We start from the raw sequence: 18,520 nt of genomic DNA, 5'->3' as shown, positions 1-18,520 counted from the left end.
AATAACTTCTGTCCCTCCCCAGTTGGTAAATAGTTGCGGGGGTAGAGATATCAGGGAGGTGAGGTGGGTGTGTCCCCTCTCTCTTGGGCGTCAGGGGTCGCAGGAATCAGCTTACAATGCTCCCCTTCCAGTCAGGAGGGAGGAGCTGGCCCAGTGCATCCCAAGCCTCCCAGCTGTGTCCCCGTTGCTGAGGATGGGGCTGTGATCGGCCACTGGTACGGGGCTCAGTGTTGGGGCCTGGGGACTGAGTAGAAGAGTCGGATTATCTTGGTGGCCTGGAAGAATCATGGCCCCCACCCTGTCCCCACTGCACTGGGTGCTCCTGACCCTGTGCTCAGTGCTGTCAGCCACCAGTACCCCATTTGTCCCTGACACGCGAGCGATCATTTAGTATCACCTATTTCACAGAGGGGGAAATGGAGTCTCAGGAAGCTGAAGAGAGTCACCCCAATCACAGGACTGCTCAGTAGTGGAGTTGGGATCCCATTGCCAGCTGTTCGACTACCCAAGGCCATGCTTAGCCCGAAGCCTAACTGAACCCATAGGAGTCAGTCACCCCGGCCCAGACACTCACTCACCCCTGACCTTGATGATGGCGGGTTCTTCTTGGCCTTGAGTATTCTGCTGGCCAACTAGGTCTGGGGGTTCAGCTGGCAGGACAGGCTGTAGCTCCAGGACAGAGAGGCTCCTGTGAACCTAAGAGAAACCACACCTCAGGTGTCCCCTCACTGCCTGCCCAGCAGCTGGAGTCTGAGTGTCCCAGAGGTCGCCATGCAATAAGGCCTGGGACTGAGTGGGGGGCCACGGAGACAGGCTCTGTGGACTGGCCAACAGGGAGAGTCCACCCCTGCCCTCACCCAACTCCTGCCCGGCCTCACCTATCATTCTCGTTGAGCAGCTCCATGTCCTGGAACCAGGCCCCAAATCGCTCCTCGGGCTCTAGGTTGTAATTCTTTGTGGCCACCTGGAGCAGCAGGATCTCCCTCATGACTGGCTATTCCTGGGACCAGAGGGAAGGAGAGGCTGCAGTTAGGGCCTGGGTGAGGGATGCTGCATGGGCCTTGTCGGGTGTCAGGGGTGGGGCAGGGACCAGTCCTGGGAACTGTCCTTCCCTCCAGTTCCTACCAGGTTTTACCTGTTCTCAGAATGGGAATAAGCAGCGCCTCCTCCAGGACTTTTTCCTTGATGCCATCCTCCCCTCAACCCACCTGCCAACTGGATGGGTCTCCCACTTCTCTGTTATCAAACTCTTCCACTCAATGTAAGATACAGGGGGTGGAGCCAGGGACTGTTCTGCCCAGAGGGTCTCTGAATTCCTCCTCCTTCCCCTCCCCTGAAGGGGGTGCGGCAGCTGTTCACTTCAGTCCTCTTCTCAGGTTGATCTCATTCCCCTGGAAGGCAGACAGCCAGAGTCCATCAGACAGAGCCCCCTAGCCTGACTAGCCCCCTATGCCCACCCCTTCTCATGTTGCACTACTGCCAGGTCCCCAGAGGTGGCCGGGCATGCAGAGAAAACAGGACTTGGACCTAGGACTGGCTCTGGGCTCCAGAGAAGGAGGACATGGGGGAGAGGCTGAGGGACCTGGCAGCACAACCCTCTCTGATGACAGACTTGGAGGCTGAGGCCTCAGGCAGAGGGGACTGCTCAGCCACTTATGTGCTGCCTGACTTGGAGGGGCCCGAATCCTCTCTCCCTCCACGGGCAGCATGGGAGGGAGAGGCTGAGTCCAGCTCAGATAAAACCTCACGCAGCTGTGCCGTCAGGCAGCTCTGAGCTTCCCCAGCCTGGGGAACCGGAATGGGTGTCTCAGGTGGAAACTCTGTTCACTCATCCCTAAGATGTGCCTGATGCCCCAGCTCCCAGAGGCGGCTGTGAGGCTCTCAGGAGAGATGTGCCAAGTGCTGAGAGCTCAGAGCTCAGTTCAGGGACTCCCACATCCCAAGGCTCAGGATCCTGGGCCTCAATGCCTGGTCCTCAGGTGAACCCACCTCGAGATTATCACCCATCAGCAGGTGCAGCATCAGCAGGTGACCAAGGAAAGTGCCAATATAGGGGATGACACTCTGTGACATCAGAGTGTGGATGGGATGAGCCCTTGCTCTCAAGTCGGGCCCCTGCAAACCCTCCCCTGAAAAGTCCTCACCCTCAGCCTCCTGGCCCACACCAGAGTTCGCACTGGGAACAGCCTAGGACCCTTAGCAGCCTCCCCTCAATTCCTCCTCCCTTCACACCCCAAGAACACCACACTCCTCCTCCTCACCTCCCAGGGCAGGCTTCTGGCAAATCACAGGGTATGCGGTCCCTGGTCCTCCCCACAATAACCATCCTGCACCAGATCTTCCAGGCCCTCCTCCTGGTCACTTCTACTGGGGGATTCAGGCACTGTGGCAGCAAGAGGAAGGGCCGTCCTCTCTTGATTTGAGGCCTCCAGCTGGGAGGGCAGAGCCCCTCCCCCACAGGCACACTCACCTGCTGCTGCTGCTGCTTCTCCTGCACTCTATGGGGGCTGATCTGCGGGGGGGTAAAGGTGGAGGGCCCCTCCTGCCAGGGTCGAGGAGAGTGTCAACGGGCCATACTCCCCTCACCCCATTTCTCTCCAGCACCACTGGCCTCCGAACCTGGACATCTGACTCGAGTCAACTGGTACCAATGCCAATACATCCTCCAAGGTGTTGTGATTCTAGAACAAGCCCAGCTCCAACTCTCACTCTGGGTGTGAGCTTGGGCTTTCTGTCTGGCCTCCCTGAGCCTGTTTTCTCATATGGAAGGTGTGAGAACTCCAGCTACCTCACAAGTACTCCTGAGGATTCAGTGTCACATGACTGTCATCATTGTGCTCGCCCTCACCCCTCCAGGTGGAGCAGGCAGAAAGCTCCCACAGTCCTTTCCACCCTCTTAACTCAGCACCACCCTGTGAGGCCTGCGCCACACAATCACCATCCCTCCCTTCCCTGATGAGGAGACAGAGGCCCAAACAGGGGCAGTGAGTTGCTCAGGGGCCCAAAGAGGAGAGGCCGCTTGCCCCTCCCAGCCAGATGCCCTGTTCCCACATCCTCACCTAATCCGCAGCCCCACCACTGACAACAGTCCTGTCCTCTGAGCTCTCAAAGCTTGGTCCTGTGCCGAGCAGTGGAGAGGACGGGGTGTCTTGGGAGTCTGGTTGCATGGCTCCTGCCTGCCCCAGTCTCGTGGAGTGTCTGGCCCCTAGGCTGGGCCAGAGGCCATGCCAAAGCCTTCTCCTCCCCAAGGAGGCCCTCAGGACATTCCCCTGCCCTGAACTCTTTCTTTATCCACTCAGGAACTGAACCCCCAATGTGCCACCTCTGATCCACAGGGAAGGTGGTGACAGGACGCTTTGCTTCCTCATTTACGTGAAGCTCCTAACGTCCTTTCAGCAGGATCCACTAAGAATCCATGAGTTGCCTAGACGCTTCTCATAAGCCCTTGGGGGCATATGTCATTGCCAACCAGGCACTCAGATGAGACTCTTGTGGTTGACTCGAGTGACTGCTCTAGGGGTCCGGGGGTGGTCCCCGAAAGCACACACATCTGTCTCTGGTCCAGCCGTTCAGACCCAAGGATGAGCAGCCTGTTTGTCCACCTGGACCATGGGAATCCTCTGCCATGCATGTCCCTGGGACAGGCAGGGTGTCCTCCCCTTGGAGACATGGTGAAGACAGAAGGAGCAGCAGGGGCCTGGCTTCCTGAGGACAGGATTAGGCTGAGGGCTAAACCCACCGCAACAGCTTGGAAGAAGCTACATCCAGCAGGATGGACGTGCATGGAAGCCAGAGACCTGCTGATGGCACCAGCTCAGCAACTCCTCCTGGAACAGCCCAACCAACACCACTGTGTCCCATGACCAGGGCCTCCTGCCCAAAAATGGCACCCTGCTGCCCAGTAGCTGAACAGATCCCTCTGCTTGTTAACCTGGACAAGATAGACTGAAATGTTTCAGAGAAAGTTCAAGTGAGAAACAATCAAAACCACAGCCTGCCCAGTACACCTGCCCCTCTCCCCCCTCCTCTCTTTCCAGACCCCCAGCCTCCACTCTATCTTGGTCATCAGTTCTCTGCTCAAGGACTCATCTTGGCTATAGAGCTCCTTAAGTTTTTCAGAGCTTTACCTGAGGGGAGGGGAAAGAGGGAAGGATAAATTTAGGGATAATGTGAGGGGTCTGAGTGCAAATCCCTTTTCTTTGACAACCCAAGAGATTCAACCTGCCTGGAGGAGTGTTCTCACTGGGCTCCTCTGAGCACTAAGGTCTCATGGGACTGGGAGGGGGCTCTCCTGTTGGTCACTGGGGTCTCCACTCCCCAGCTCTACAGAGCAGCTCTGTTTTGACCACTATGAGTTTCAACTGGCCATAGAGTTCTGTTGCTATAAACACTTGAAAATCTCCAATGTGGCTCAACCCAATAGCTGACATTTAGGGAAACCGAGTCCTGAAGCAGAACTGGTTCACTAAGGACACCAGGAGACTTAGAGACCAACTACCCACTCCCAGGCCCTGTCCCCAGTATTTGCTGTCTCCCAGGAGTTCCCGGCTGACTAAGGCGCCAATGGCAGACATACAGGAGAGCCCCCATCCATCCTGGTCCTCCTATGGAGAGAGGCCTACCCACAGGGAAACTTACCCCCGTGTGTTCTTCAGGTGGCTTGTGGAGGTTTTCTGCAGAGCAGAGATGAAAGTGCGGGATGAGGAGAAGTTTTCCAGATCTCACACTCCTGGGGAAGGGAAGAGAATGAGGTGTCAGGTTGGGCACTGGAGCCCCGCTTGCTCTAGCTTCAGTCTCCTTCTATTTACATCTCCCCTACTGGATGAGACAGATGCTCAGGGAGCCCCAGAAGGACATTTAGGACGCAGAAAGTAACACTCACAAGGAGGAGGAGTTTAGCTCAACCCAGGGAAGGAGCCAGGTAGGAAGTGAGCATCCTCCCACTGGGACCTGGAGTCAAGGTCAGCGGGGCCCCTGGCAGGAAGGGCCTAGGAACTTGCAGGAGCTTAGACCACACACTTCAATCCTGGGAGCTGATAAAGGTGGAGAGGCAGTTCCCAAGTCTCCAGAGAGGGGCTCTACTGGGCCTCCCACGGCACTCCTGGGCCACCTGGACCCAGTGCTCTACCACCCTCGCCCTGTCCTGGGCTGTCATGCTCGCGTCCCCTAGGCAGGTGGTGATGACGAGGCTGGCCACCCTTCTGAACTGGTCGATGGTGGCCTGGATGGTGGGTGTCTAGTGCTCACTGCCAGGCTTATTCTTCTTGTGCCAGGTGGATCCCAGGCACTGAGAGGGCACCACCTTCCAGAAGAGCTCCTGGGGGACAGGGGGAGTGTCATCCAGCCCTGCCACAGGCCACCTCTGTGTCCACAGCCACTAAAGTCCCACACAGTTGTCACAGTTTAGAGCTAGAGCTCAGGAAGCTCAGGATGTGGCCTGAGCCTTGTGAGAGTCCCTGGGTTTTCTTCTCTGTCCACCGAGGGTACTCAACACAGGATGACCCAGGACCCAATCACGGCAGGGAAGGGAGAGGGGCATTTGCACCCAGCCCGTCCTGGCTAACTCCAAGCTCCAGACGGTGGCTCAACTCTGCTCATGCCAAGGGGGCATCTGCCACCACCCTGATCTCCTCTCTGGTCCCACTCTCCATTCTGATGCACATTCCCCCGTGGCAGCTACAACCACTGGCCTTGTCTGTCTCCCTTGTAGTGAAGCACACATCAGGTGTCAAGTCCTGAGGCTGTTGAGCCTCCTGAGGAGACGGCTGGGCCACCGTAGACCTGGCTGCACACAGTGAGTTCCCCTCCACCACTGATGGGCCAAGCCCTGCCAAGCTTTCCATCTCTTCTACCTCATGGAGCCGGCACAGCCACTCTGTGCAGCAGGTCCTGTTAGTGTCCACCTCTACGGTCTGCAGGTGGACAGCAAAGGCTTGGGGGTTCTGGAAGTTGCCCAGGTCATATGGTTGGTAAGAGGTGGAGCTGGGATTTGGGCCCAGATCATGGGAGTTTGGATCAGGTCTGGGGCAACGATGGCAGAGGGACGGCCTGCTCCACCCTGCCCTGAGATCCCAGCTGTTCACCACATCTATCACGGTCCACTGCTCCACCACCAGCTTAGGAGAGAAGGCCGTGAGGTTGGGCTTCTTCTCACTCTCCTTAACAGCCACAGGTGGAGATGGACTTCCCACTAAAAATGATGGTGCAGGTGACTCCAGCTCAGCAGCTCTCACTCCTACTGGAGCCGATGTCGGCCCTTGCTCCAGCTCCAACACTGCTGATGGAGGGGACGCTGGCGTCAGCACTAGTAGTGGTGATGTGAACGGAGCTGGAGCCAGCTCTTCCTCCACCACTGCCCACTGCTCTGCTTCTGCCACTGGCTGGAGCTCTGCAGCTGGCTCTACAGTGGGATAAAGAGAAAGATTCACCCACATAGCTGACTTTCCATGTGTCCTTCTAAACACAGGAAAGATCCCACTTCCCTTCCAGGAATATCCAGCCTGCAGTCCCCCTTACCCTCTGCCTCTGCCTCAGTGGCCTCCAGAAGCTCACACTGGGCAAGGGTAAGAGGGTCATGGCAGCTCAGCTCTGAAACAGGCAAGGTTACCTGCGTGTACATCCCATTTAGCTTGAAAAAGGGACAGCCCCAGTCTGGTCACTCCCTAGTTCTGGTCCAACCTGGTCATCTCAAGGTCCTGAGTGTGGAGACCCTCTGCTCCTGTTCTCATCTCAGAGCAGCACTGGATGGTGTTTGTGGCCTCAGGCACCTTCACCTTGCCTAGTGAGTTGGCGAAATTGAAACCATTGGGCAGCTCCTCGATGACCTTCTTACTAGAGTTCTGCAAAGACTGCTCTGGAGCTGGGCCTGAAGGAATCAGGGGCTGCCTGCACACTGCCACTGGGGTCATCCCCCAAGAGAAAGTCTGCTCCTCAGTTCAGGCACAGAGGGACATCCCTGCAAAGAACTGTGGTCAGGCAGGAAAAGAGATGAAACCTCTATGGCTCAGTAACATAAGAGTAGAGGAGCTCACCTTCTCATGCTGCCAGCCATGACCTGGGCTATGAACATGACAGGCCCACCATGCTTCCGACACCTAACAACCAGCTCCTGCCCAGGAATGGCCTGCCCCTCATACCCTGCTTTCTCCCCTCCACACAAACACACACAGACACACACACACACACAAGATGAGGGACAAGGGGTGTGGGGCTGATCAGGTGGGATCACAGTTGTGTCCTGGCCTGCACTAGCCTATCCTGGGCTGCCCTGTGTTACCCTTCACTGCCTCCTGTCAGACGCCCAGAGGCGTCGGGGATGAGGGCTGAGCCAACGTCGGCAACGACCCAAAAGTTTCTCTTTCTGGGTTTTTTTGTGCCTAGATCCTCCAAAAGTTGGGATACAACAACAAAATATTTTTTCCTGTTGACTGTCTCCAGTCAAGTGAGCTGGATGGGGGGCTGTGGGTGCCTGGTTACCAGAGTTCTAAGATCTTTTGAGGTCTATGACCAAGGAAGTGAGGTCTTTTTTCAAGACTCCTTTACCTAGGCCCCTTCCCTCAATCAGACTTGTCCAGAGCTGCCCCCTGTGCCCTGGCTGCTAACCCTCCTCCCCCATGTCATCTCCTGAGCTGTACACAAGGAGCATACACAGCCCTAGCCACAGCTCCCTGGAAACCTAAGTCGGGTCCTAGCTTTGAGGAGACAGAGATGAATGCAGACCTCCTTTTTCTTACCAGTTCTTCATCCTGAGAAAGTCTCTGTACCTCTCAGGTCCTCCCTAGTCTCTAAACCTGCACCATGGGGATCAGGCTAGAATCTACTTCCTAGGGATGTCACCCAGTGTATATGACATAATATCTATTACCTCTGTGGGCTGGTGTCACATGTACCTAAGGCACAAACTTAGATATGGAAGAATAACAAGAAGGGGTGACAGGTAGCACAGAACACCACTCAAAACAGGCCTGGGTTCTAGCAATGTGATATTGGAACAGTCGCTTCCAACTTGGCCTCATTTTCAGGTCAGCATCATGAGGGGGTTGAACCTAATGGAAATTTACATACTGCCATCCTGCAGCATAAAACCATTCAATTGTTTCCTGTTTAATGGAGAATGAGACCCAAGTGTCTCGTCTTGGCCTATGAGGTGAGCAGCCTCCACAGTGGTACCCAGTAAGCCCCACCCATGGTATAGCCATCCCCGTGGAACCACTAAGTAGTTAGTAACTGGCTTCTTAACATAATAACAGCCAAAGTGATGGGATGTCTTGTCTAAATTTTAACTAAAAAAGTCTCTCACTTCCTCTTACTCCCTCTTTCATGTTCCATCTCTCTCTCTCTCACTCTGTCGAATAACTGTAACTGAGGAATCAAATACCAGTGTTTTTGGGCTGCCCAATGTGGACGCCTAGAGAGGAGAGAAGCACGAGATTGCCCAGGCCAACAGACAGAAAGAAACTCAGGCTCTCAGTCCAAACTGAACCCTAAAAGCTGAGAGTGAACTTGGGGGCCAGTCCTCCCCCAGTTGAGCCTCAGTTGCAGGCCACACAGGGTGGTGATGAGGTAAGAGGGAGGAAAGGAATGTGGGAGCTTTCTGCCTGCTCCACCTGGAAGGGTGAGGGCGAGAACAATGTCATGTGACACTGAGTCCTCAGGAGAACCTGTGAGGTAGCTGGAGTTCTCACACCTTCCAGATGAGGAAACAGGCTCGGGGAGGCCTGGCCCAAAGCCCAAGCTCACACCCAGAGTGAGAGTTGGAGCTGGGCTTGTTCTAGAATTACAACATCTTGGAGGATGGAGTGCTATTGGTACCAGTTGCCTGGAGTCAGATGTCCAGGGTCAGAGGACAGTGGTGCTGGAGAGAAATGGGGTGAGGGGAGTATGGCCCGTTGACACTCTCCTCGACCCTGGCAGGAGGGGCCCTCCACCTTTACCCCCCCGCAGATCAGCCCCCATAGAGTGCAGGAGAAACAGCAGCAGCAGCAGGTGAGTGTGCCTGTGGGGGAGGGGCTCTGCCCTCCCAGCTGGAGGCCTCAAATCAAGAGAGGACGGCCCTTCCTCTTGCTGCCACAGTGCCTGAATCCCCCAGTAGAAGTGACCAGGAGGAGAGCCTGGAAGAGCTGGTGCAGGATGGGTTGTTGTGGGGAGGGCCAGGGACCGCATACCCTGTGATTTGCCAGAAGCCTGCCCTGGGAGGTGAGGAGGAGGAGTGTGGTGTTCTTGGGGTGTGAAGGGAGGAGGAATTGAGGGGAGGCTGCTAAGGGTCCTAGGCAGCTCCCCGTGGGAACCCTGGGGTGGGCCAGGAGGCTGAGGGTGAGGACTTTTCAGGGGACGGTCTGCAGGGGCCCGACTTGAGAGCAAGGGCTCATCCCATCCACACTCTGATGTCACAGAGTGTCATCCCCTATATTGGCACTTTCCTTGGTCACCTGCTGATGCTGCACCTGCTGATGGGTGATAATCTCGAGGTAGGTGCACCTGAGGACCAGGCAGGGAGGATCCTGAGCCTTGGGCTGCGGGAGCCCCCGAACTGAGCTCTGAGCTCTCAGCACTTGGCACATCTCTCCTGAGAGCCTCACAGCCGCCTCTGGGAGCTGGGGCATCAGGCACATCTTAGGGATGAGTGAACAGAGTTTCCACCTGAGACACCCATTCCGGTTCCCCAGGCTGGGGAAGCTCAGAGCTGCCTGACGGCACAGCTGCGTGAGGTTTTATCTGAGCTGGACTCAGCCTCTCCCTCCCATGCTGCCCGTGGAGGGAGAGAGGATTCGGGCCCCTCCAAGTCAGGCAGCACATAAGTGGCTGAGCAGTCCCCTCTGCCTGAGGCCTCAGCCTCCAAGTCTGTCATCAGAGAGGGTTATGCTGCCAGGTCCCTTAGCCTCTCCCCCATGTCCTCCTTCTCTGGAGCTCAGAGCCAGGCTTAGGTCCAAGTCCTGTTTTCTCTGCATGCCCAGCCCCCTCTGGGGACCTGGCAGTAGTGCAACATGAGAAGGGGTGGGCATAGGGGGCTAGTCAGACTAGAGGGCTCTGTCTGATGGACTCTGGCTGTCTGCCTTCCAGGAGAATGAGATCAACCTGAGAAGAGGACTGAAGTGAACAGCTGCCGCACCCCCTTCAGGGGAGGGGAAGGAGGAGGAATTCAGAGACCCTCTGGGCAGAACAGTCCCTGGCTCCACCCCCTGTATCTTACATTGTGTAGAAGAGTTTGATAACAGAGAAGTGGGAGACCCATCCAATTGGCGGTGGGTTGAGGGGAGGATGGCATCAAGGAAAATTTCCTGGAGGAGGGGCTGATTATTCCCATTCTGAGAACAGGTAGAGCCTGGATGGAACTGGAGGGAAGGACAGTTCCCAGGACTGGTCCCCTGCCCCACTCCTCACCCCCCATAAGGTCCATGCAGCATCCCCACTCAGGCCCTATCTGCAGCCTCTCTTTCCCTCTGGTCTCAGGAATAGCCAGTCATGAGGGAGATCCTGCTGCTCCAGGTGGCCACAAAGAATTACAACCTAGAGCCCGAGGAGCGATTTGGGGCCTGGTTCCAGGACATGGAGCTGCTCAACGAGAATGATAGGTGAGGCCGGGCAGGAGTTGGGTGAGGGCAGGGGTGGACTCTCCCTGTTGGCCAGTCCACAGTGCCTGTCTCCGTGGCCCCCCACTCAGCCCCAAGTCTTTTGCATGGCGACCTCTGGGACACCCAGACTCCAGCTGCTGGGCAGGCAGTGGGGGACATCTGAGGTGTGGCTCCTGTTAGGCTCACAGGTGCCTCTCTGTCCTGGAGCTACAGCCTGTCCTGCAAGCTGGACACCCAGACCTAGTTGGCCAGCAGAATACTCAAGGACAAGAAGAACCCGCCATCATCAAGGTCTGGGGTGAGTGATTGTCTGGGCTGTGGTGACTGACTCCTATTGGTACAGTAAAACTTCGGGCTAAACGTGCCCTTAGGGAGTGGGACAACTGGCACTGGGATCCCAGCTCCACTACTGAGCAGTCCTGTGACTGGGGTGACTCTCTTCAGCTTCCTGAGACTCCGTTTCCTCCTCTGTGAAATAGGTGATACTAAATGTTCGCTCGCGTGGCAGGGACAAATGGGGTACTGGTGGCTGACAGCACTGAGCACAGAGCCTGGAGCACTCAGTGCAGTGGGGACAGGGTGGGGGCCACGATTCTGAGGGAGGCCCCCCAGGATAACCCGACTCTTCTACTCAGTCCCCAGGCCCCAACACCAACCCCCGTACCAGTGGAAGATCACAGCCCCATCCTCAGCAACGGGGACACAGCTGGGAGGCTTGGGATGCACTGGGCCAGCTCCTACCTCCTGACGGGAAGGGGAGCATTGTAAGCTGATCTCTGAGGTCCCCTTAAACCCAAGAGAGAGGGGATGACCCCAGCCCAGCTCCCTGGGGTAGACCCAGGACCAATTCACACATTGTGGAGGGGCAGTAGTTATTTGTTGTAAACAATAAATGCCATATTTGAATATTATATTAAAGTCCTGTTCCCTTTTACAGTCTGGGAGTTGTGGTGTGGTTCTGTCGCTTTCTGTAGGCATGTAAGTGAGACACTTAATCTCACATTTCTCCTTGAATCACGAACTCTTCTGGGTCATCAGCTTATTGTATGTGGGAGAAGGGAGAAGGGCCAGCCCTTCGCTGGCTAGTGGGAACACTCCCAAGTCCCCGTAATTCCGAAGACCAGTTCATTTCAGTATCATTCAGCTCCTCCAGGAGCAGACATGGCCCCCCGCCCGTTCTCTTGGGATTTTAAGGTTGAAGGTACTTTCACAGGCAGAGCAACAACCACTGAAATGTGGGTGTCTTTAAAACAGCACTATCAGGACCATGTCGTGCCACAGGCAGGGGCTGCCTTTCTACATTCTTGAGGAACAGGGAACGTTTTCTGTTTCTCTTGTTGAGATTTCTTTTTTTTTTTTAAAGATTTTATTTATTTTATTTTTTCCCCCCAAAGCCCCAGTGGATAGTTGTATGTCGTAGCTGCACATCCTTCTAGTTGCTGTATGCGGGACTCGGCCTCAGGATGAACGGAGAAGTGGTGCCTCGATGCGCACCCGGGATCCGAACCCGGGCCACCAGCATCGCAGCGCGCGCACTTAACCACCAAGCCACAGGGCCGGCCCTCTTGTTGAGATTTCTTTTGACTAAATTTTAGGAACTTGTAGTTTTCTAGTTCAATCTCTGGAATTGCATCAGTTCTAAGTGGGGAAAACAATGTAAAATGATCAAAACGTGCACGTGGAGAGGACAAGGCCCAAGGAAGCTCATTAGCAAATGGACTAAAGGCAGGCAGGATCTAGCTCCTGAGGCCCCTCTAGGGGCTCCCTGTTCACCCCTGACCTGGATTTGAATCCTGCTGTGATCCTTGTCCAAGACTCTGAATTCCTTTTCCTGCTTGTTTTGTATCCAGGCGGAAAGATTTGTGATGCAGCTTTTAAGGCTACTGCTGGGCCTCGTTCCATAAACATGGCTGCTCCCTGTCAACTAGGATTCTCAGCACCCCTGCCTTTCTTATGCAATTCCCTTTAGGGCAGAAATTCCCTAGAAGGCCCACAGCCTCCTCCCTGGCTTGGCCTGATGGATCCCGGGTGAGCTCTACTTTGCCAGGATAAGGGACCATAATCCTGGTCAGTGAGTGACCTCACACTGTCCCTTGCTGTCCAAGGTGACTTCTGAGCCCATGTCATTCTGTGGTCCATGGTCTTGGACAATCTTCCAGTTTACACACTAAGTGTTGGTGTTACCAACTCGTCCAAATGGGGCAATTGGGCCCGAGACCTTAAAGTGTGTCGGCCCTGGGTGGTTGTGATTTTTTCCTCAATCGTGTGCTGTGGTTACATTACCACCACATGCTGGGGTGGGAACACTGTTTGGAGCTTTGAAAAATGAGGCAGGACAGGGGTGTGGGGGGATCCAGCAGGGAATGCCATGGAACTGATAATCCATGGACGTGCATGAGCACAGTCTTACCAATTAAAATACTGAAATGCTTCCCTTCTGGTGGTGGTGTAGTGATCATTTCAATATATACTCAAACATTGAATCATTACATTGTACCCCTGAAACTAATATAATTTTGTATGTCAACTTTCCCTCAATAAAAAAAAAACACAACAGACAAAACCATTTTAATAGTATAAATGAGTTCAGTGAATCCCTGAAAGTGCCCCATTCCCATATGGAAGTTACAGGAAGCAGAGAGGTTGAAGTAAATGGAAGAAAGTTGTATAAAACAGTATTCAAATTAAAATCATTTAAGTTGCTATCAACTCCTTGTGACAAAGTTCTGTGAGCACTGATCTTCTTTCACATTTTTCCGGGAAAAGCATATTTTCAGATCCAACCCATAATAGTCTCATCATTTCCTCTAATAAGACAATTTCAACTTAATAAATAAAACCAAAAGTATCCCTTATGTATGAATAAAATTAGTGAACTCTACAGAGAAAAGAGCATATTTGCACAATCTCAATAATGGAAACAGAAGAACTGAATGATGATCAAGTCTCATTCAAGCTTATCTTTGAAAGCCAGTAAGACTAGGCTGTCTTTTCAAGGATGTGTGTAGAGCTGTCAGCCTTGGAAGATAGAAATAGTGGTCTCCTCTGGAGCAAAGGGCAGGCTTGCTTACTGCCCAGTATAATAAAAATAACACCCCCCAAGGCAATGTTTAGCAGACATCCTGCCCGTTATCAAAGATTTGAGTTCCTTAGGCTCTGAGATCTTGCAACCCTCTGCATGTCACCTGGCCCACTCTGTATCACACTGTAGGAAGTGAGATTCAGTGAACCGGTGCAAATGCTGATACTCTGGCCACTGCTATTGCTGTGTCATTAAGTTTTTTGTCTCTGACCCATGGGTATCGTGTCTTTTGCCATCATCTATAAGATCATGGTAGGCTGACTTATTAGCTTGCAGGTAAGGTAAAATATCAGACCTTTCACAGTTCCCGTCAAGCCCTTAAAGTAACTAGTAGTCTTAGGAACAGAGAGCTATCCAGAACAATATGCATGGATGGTCTTCATAGAAGACTTCATGCAACCAAAACTAATAAGTCTCTCTGATCTCTTTTATTTCTACCCCAATTAGAAGGAGAGGCACCAAGCTATTACAGAACTAGGGATTATGAAAGCCACCTGGAGACCTAGTGACCAGAAACTTCCCATGGGGAGCAAAGACAGATGGGCATATTTCCAAAATGGACCCATATGCCTCCCTATCATCCAAAAGACAGTACATTATCTTAATTTATGATGATTTGAGTCATTAAAATCTTGTGATGGGCCAAAGATAGAGTTCTAAGAGGAGTGAGGCACATGGCAGTTGTAAGCAGAGTAATACATTTGGTGAAAATCATACGCTGAACTAAACTTAGTGTTCTAATCAATTATAAGCTACAACAAATTTAATTAGGTCAATTAAATGATATTTAATGGTATCCTTAATTATTACTCTTGCAATAATGAACAAGAAACTCAGGTAGATAACTATAATTGGTCTTACTTTGAAACATGATAGTCATGACTGTTTGAGATAAGCTGGAGAGTAGGAAGGGTAGAAATAGATAAAAGTTAGCTGCTCTGAAGCCACTCTCAAGACCCCTGGATCTACATGTAACCCAGGAGATCGAAGCAGACGGCTGTGTGCCTAGATCCTCCTGCACTGTGGTTCTCAGGGATGTCACGGGGCTGAAGCAGCTTCCTGAATCGTGTTTACACGTCCATGTGTACAATACCTCTGACCATGGGGATGAACCACCATTCAATCATCCCTTACACCCCTCTAATTAACAATTAGATTTCAAAATCACTGTATCATTACATTATCATTTATTCCTCAAACCGGTGGGATGCGGAGCTAAAAGAAAATCAAATTTCAATGGCTTCTTTTCTTTGAAGGACCCGGATGTTCTTTCACACTTGGAATCCGGATTAGAAGATAAATCCATCAAATCAATGGAAAAAAACTTAAGAAATAGAGGGATATTTAATACATATATACACAGTTTGCACTTTGGCAAAAATAGAGTTATATTTTAAAAAATTAGAAATTTTTGAAATTTTATAGATATTAAATACTTTGTTCTGCTTATACTCCCTTTGGTTAACCAAATGAAACTCACTCTTTAATGGGCATTTCTAGCATTCAGTGCTAGTAACACCAGCTTTTTTAAATTCTTATATTTTCCAGGTCAAAGAACAAAGGCAGAGTTCATCAAAAGGTCAAGTCTAATCTACCTACAGATGTGGCAGGCTTAGCTATGGATGTTCAAGCCAGACATTGCCAGGAGAACCACATCTCTTCACCCGTAGGTGAGTTTTTACTAGTAATCACAGAGACTTAAGGATATCAAAGGAAATTCTTTATTAAGAACCAAAGTTATAGATTCCTATCTTGGGTTCATTACTTTGAATTTTTGAAGCAAATCATATATATCGATTGGACCATGTTCAATTCTATGATCTTTAGAAGATGCAACCTACAGCTGAAGAGAAAGAGATACAACATCAATATCTTATCCTCTCTGAAGGCCAACCGAGAGCCCCTGGAGTCAGAAGTTTTCAAGACAAGAAAAATTCATCCTCCTGAACAGAGAGAGTAGAGGCTATTCAAAGATACAACTTTAAATTTTTAACATGACTTGTTAGAATGTGATGGAGCAAGCATAATATATTCTAAGTTTCATAATTTTTCTCCAGAATACTGAGATGGATGAGCTTGAATTCCAGTTTCCCCATAAATGTCATTATTCAGTGATAAAATTAATTTCCCTATAAAATAATTCCCATAAAAATGTTAAAAATGTATCATAGTCTCTGACTAAAAGGAAAGGAAGCAAATTGAGCAATTGAATACCAGTTTAATAAATTCCATACAAGGATCTTATTGCAGCATTATGTATAATAGTGAAACTGGATGTAATCCTGTCTCTATCAAAGAAGATATAAACAGATCATGGTATACCTATTCTTTGGAATACCTCTAAAACTTCTAAAAAAGTAAGTTAGAGTGATGTGTACTGATAAGGAGAGAGGTCTATGATATATGGTTTGGGAAACAGCAAATTGAAAAACGATGTCGTTATGTAATTTGTGTTTAAAAAAAAACTTTGTGTATATATAAATTCATAGGAAATTTCCAGAAGAATAAGCCGCAACCTCTTAACAATAGTTCATTCTGAGTAGGGGAGTGAGTTTGCAGAGAAGGAAGGTTTCACTTTACTCTACATAGATCAGCATAATTTGACTTTTATTACAGTGTGTATTTGTTTCATAATTAGAAAAATGAGTGACGTGATCGTTTGGTGCAGGGCAACAGTATTATGTTCACCAGTCTCTGTTCTCTATGTTACTGCACAGCATGGACTGTAGGAGAAAGCCCAGAGAAGCAATGAAGACAAAGAAGACATGACACCTGCAAAAAGTCAGTGGAGTATTTCTATATAAGAAACATTCCAGGTGAGTTACAGTCAGTATCTTCCACTGCTCCAGCTCTCACAATGAACCTAGAACCTGTCCAGGGTAAGCCGGAAGACCACGCCCCGCTAGTCCACTCCCTGCCCGGAGCCGGTTTGTGCAGGGTGACTGCCAACAAGCAGACAATGGACTCAGGATGCGGTGTGTGCCTTTGGGGAGGCTGGCAGAGAGGCACAAAGTGGAACACCAGCTAAGTGCACACACCTGAGAGGCGGAATTCCAGGTGAAGACTCAAAATGTACCAAGAAACTGTGTGACGTGAAGGAAGCTACTCGACCTCTCTGATCCTCAGTGTCCCCTCCTGTAAAATGGGGATCACAGGCCTACTTCATAGAGCTGTTGGGGAAGATACATAAAAGTTCCTGTGACAGCCAGTGTCCACATTATTAACAAAGTCATATTCGACTTCCAAATAATTGATGAAAAGTATAATGTTAATGAAACCAAAGACGAGATACCCAGCTTCAGAAGCAGCCCCAGCAGCATGAGAATGAGAGGAACTCCAAGTAAGCAGGGTTCTTCACATCTCCACTGGAGAGGACGAACACGGGGTACACCAGGTACACTGTTGTACAGTGACTCATGTAGTGAGGGTGGGTCCCTAAAGACACTGTGAAATACAGTTACACACAGTGGCTCCTACGAAACAACTACAAAGCAATCAATGCAGAAGTTAGGAATGGGAAATAGGCAAGCAGAGGAGGGTCAGAGACACAAAATCTGACAGAAAACACTGAACCACGAGCTCCCAGCTCTGTCAACAGCTACAGAAGTTGCGCCAGGAGATCAAACGTCTGAGGCAACCATTGTGGGGACTGCTGGGAGCACAGTGGTCACTGCAGCCACACCCCAACAGAAGTTGCATCGGAGCACACAGACCCAGAGACTTTCCTCTCCATTAATCCTTGTTTTAAGATAATGAATATCCTCATGTTACAATGTCTCCTTCCAACACTTGTGGACGAGTGTCATCAGAACCCCCTGAAGAGGTCACAGGCCAGAGTAGGATGGAACACTGGGGGCTGGGGGGCTGCGCTGCACCTGACAACACAGACTATCACCTGGGCCTATTGAACACGAGAGAAGAACCCGAGGATGTGGTCTAACGAGAATTCCCCGTCTTGCCACATTCAGAGACTCTGCAGAGTTTCTCATCCGTTCTTTACAAAAATGTTAAAGAATTCGTGTCGTTAATCATAAAGAGGCAAATTCTTGACATAATTACAGAGTCCAGTTTCCATGAGCAGATTTTTCAGTTGTTTTGATAATATCCCACATTCAGGAATCGGAAATGTAACCTATTGGGGTGTGTAATGTAAACAAGGACTTTTTTTCATGTAGATCAACACCCAGATTTTTAGAGAGGACATAAATCGTGAAAGCTGCTAACCATTCCTCCACATGTTTCAATAAGACTTTTAAGTTAATTTATCAATCTCAGGAAAAGAGAACTTGGCAATTCAAATTTTTTGTTTCTGCATTCAAGCGTACAGTACAGCCAACAGAATGAGCATAAAAAAATTAACAAGAAGTTCTTGCTTGCATTTCATCTTTTTCAAATAAGCAGGATATTTTATGTTCTGTTCCTTTCACTACTCTAATCAATTTTTAAAGAATACGGTACATCTGACTATCCCTAGGCGTGTTTATCCAGGAACCTTGCCGGAATCCAAAACGGAATTGTTAAAGCTGACGAGTTTCAAATGCTGCACAAGTGCTGTCTACCTTGAACATCCCTCACCCAAAGCTGGACCACTGTTCTCTTCCTGAGGGGTCAGAGTCTCCAGCCGTGTCCCTGAGAGACTGGTCACTCAGGCCTCAGCTGAGATTAGGTGATCAATCTAAAGAGCAAAATTGTTAAGCTATTATCATCTTAAGGATGTTGTTTCAGAGTCCTCTGCACTGGAATGTGTTGGTGAAAATGGCCTACTAGATACTTGCCTGGGAATGGGGTTGTTCCCCTCTACTCTTAGTGGATCCTGGGGAAAACCAGTGATTAACCTCACAGATGCCTCAATTTCCACATCTGTGAA

General features: G+C 50.8%; 2 long non-coding RNA genes across 5 annotated transcripts in view; one reads left to right on the top strand and one right to left on the bottom strand.

Moving 5' to 3' along the window:
* Positions 1-91: 91 nt before the first annotated feature.
* On the bottom strand, positions 92-1,484 carry LOC147911148 (uncharacterized). The gene is made up of 4 exons (XR_015551517.1): positions 1,136-1,484; positions 879-1,000; positions 579-696; positions 92-244 (listed from the first exon to the last, which is right to left on the bottom strand). It is a non-coding gene; the product is annotated as an uncharacterized LOC147911148 (long non-coding RNA).
* Positions 1,485-12,328: 10,844 nt separating this feature from the next.
* Positions 12,329-18,520, top strand: part of LOC147911147 (uncharacterized) — a 32,161-nt gene continuing 25,969 nt past the window's right edge. For all 4 annotated transcript variants that reach the window (XR_015551522.1, XR_015551520.1, XR_015551519.1 and 1 more), the window contains exons 1-3: positions 12,329-12,599; positions 15,202-15,323; positions 16,371-16,469. This is a non-coding gene — a long non-coding RNA (uncharacterized LOC147911147). The remainder of the gene's footprint in view (positions 12,600-15,201; positions 15,324-16,370; positions 16,470-18,520) is intronic.

This window comes from Ceratotherium simum, unplaced genomic scaffold, assembly GCF_057802395.1.
Source record: "Ceratotherium simum simum isolate JZ-2026a unplaced genomic scaffold, ASM5780239v1 HiC_scaffold_56, whole genome shotgun sequence".
Lineage (NCBI taxonomy): Eukaryota > Metazoa > Chordata > Mammalia > Perissodactyla > Rhinocerotidae > Ceratotherium > Ceratotherium simum.
Note: the sequence above shows the minus strand (reverse complement) of the source record. Positions and strands in the feature narration are given on the sequence as shown.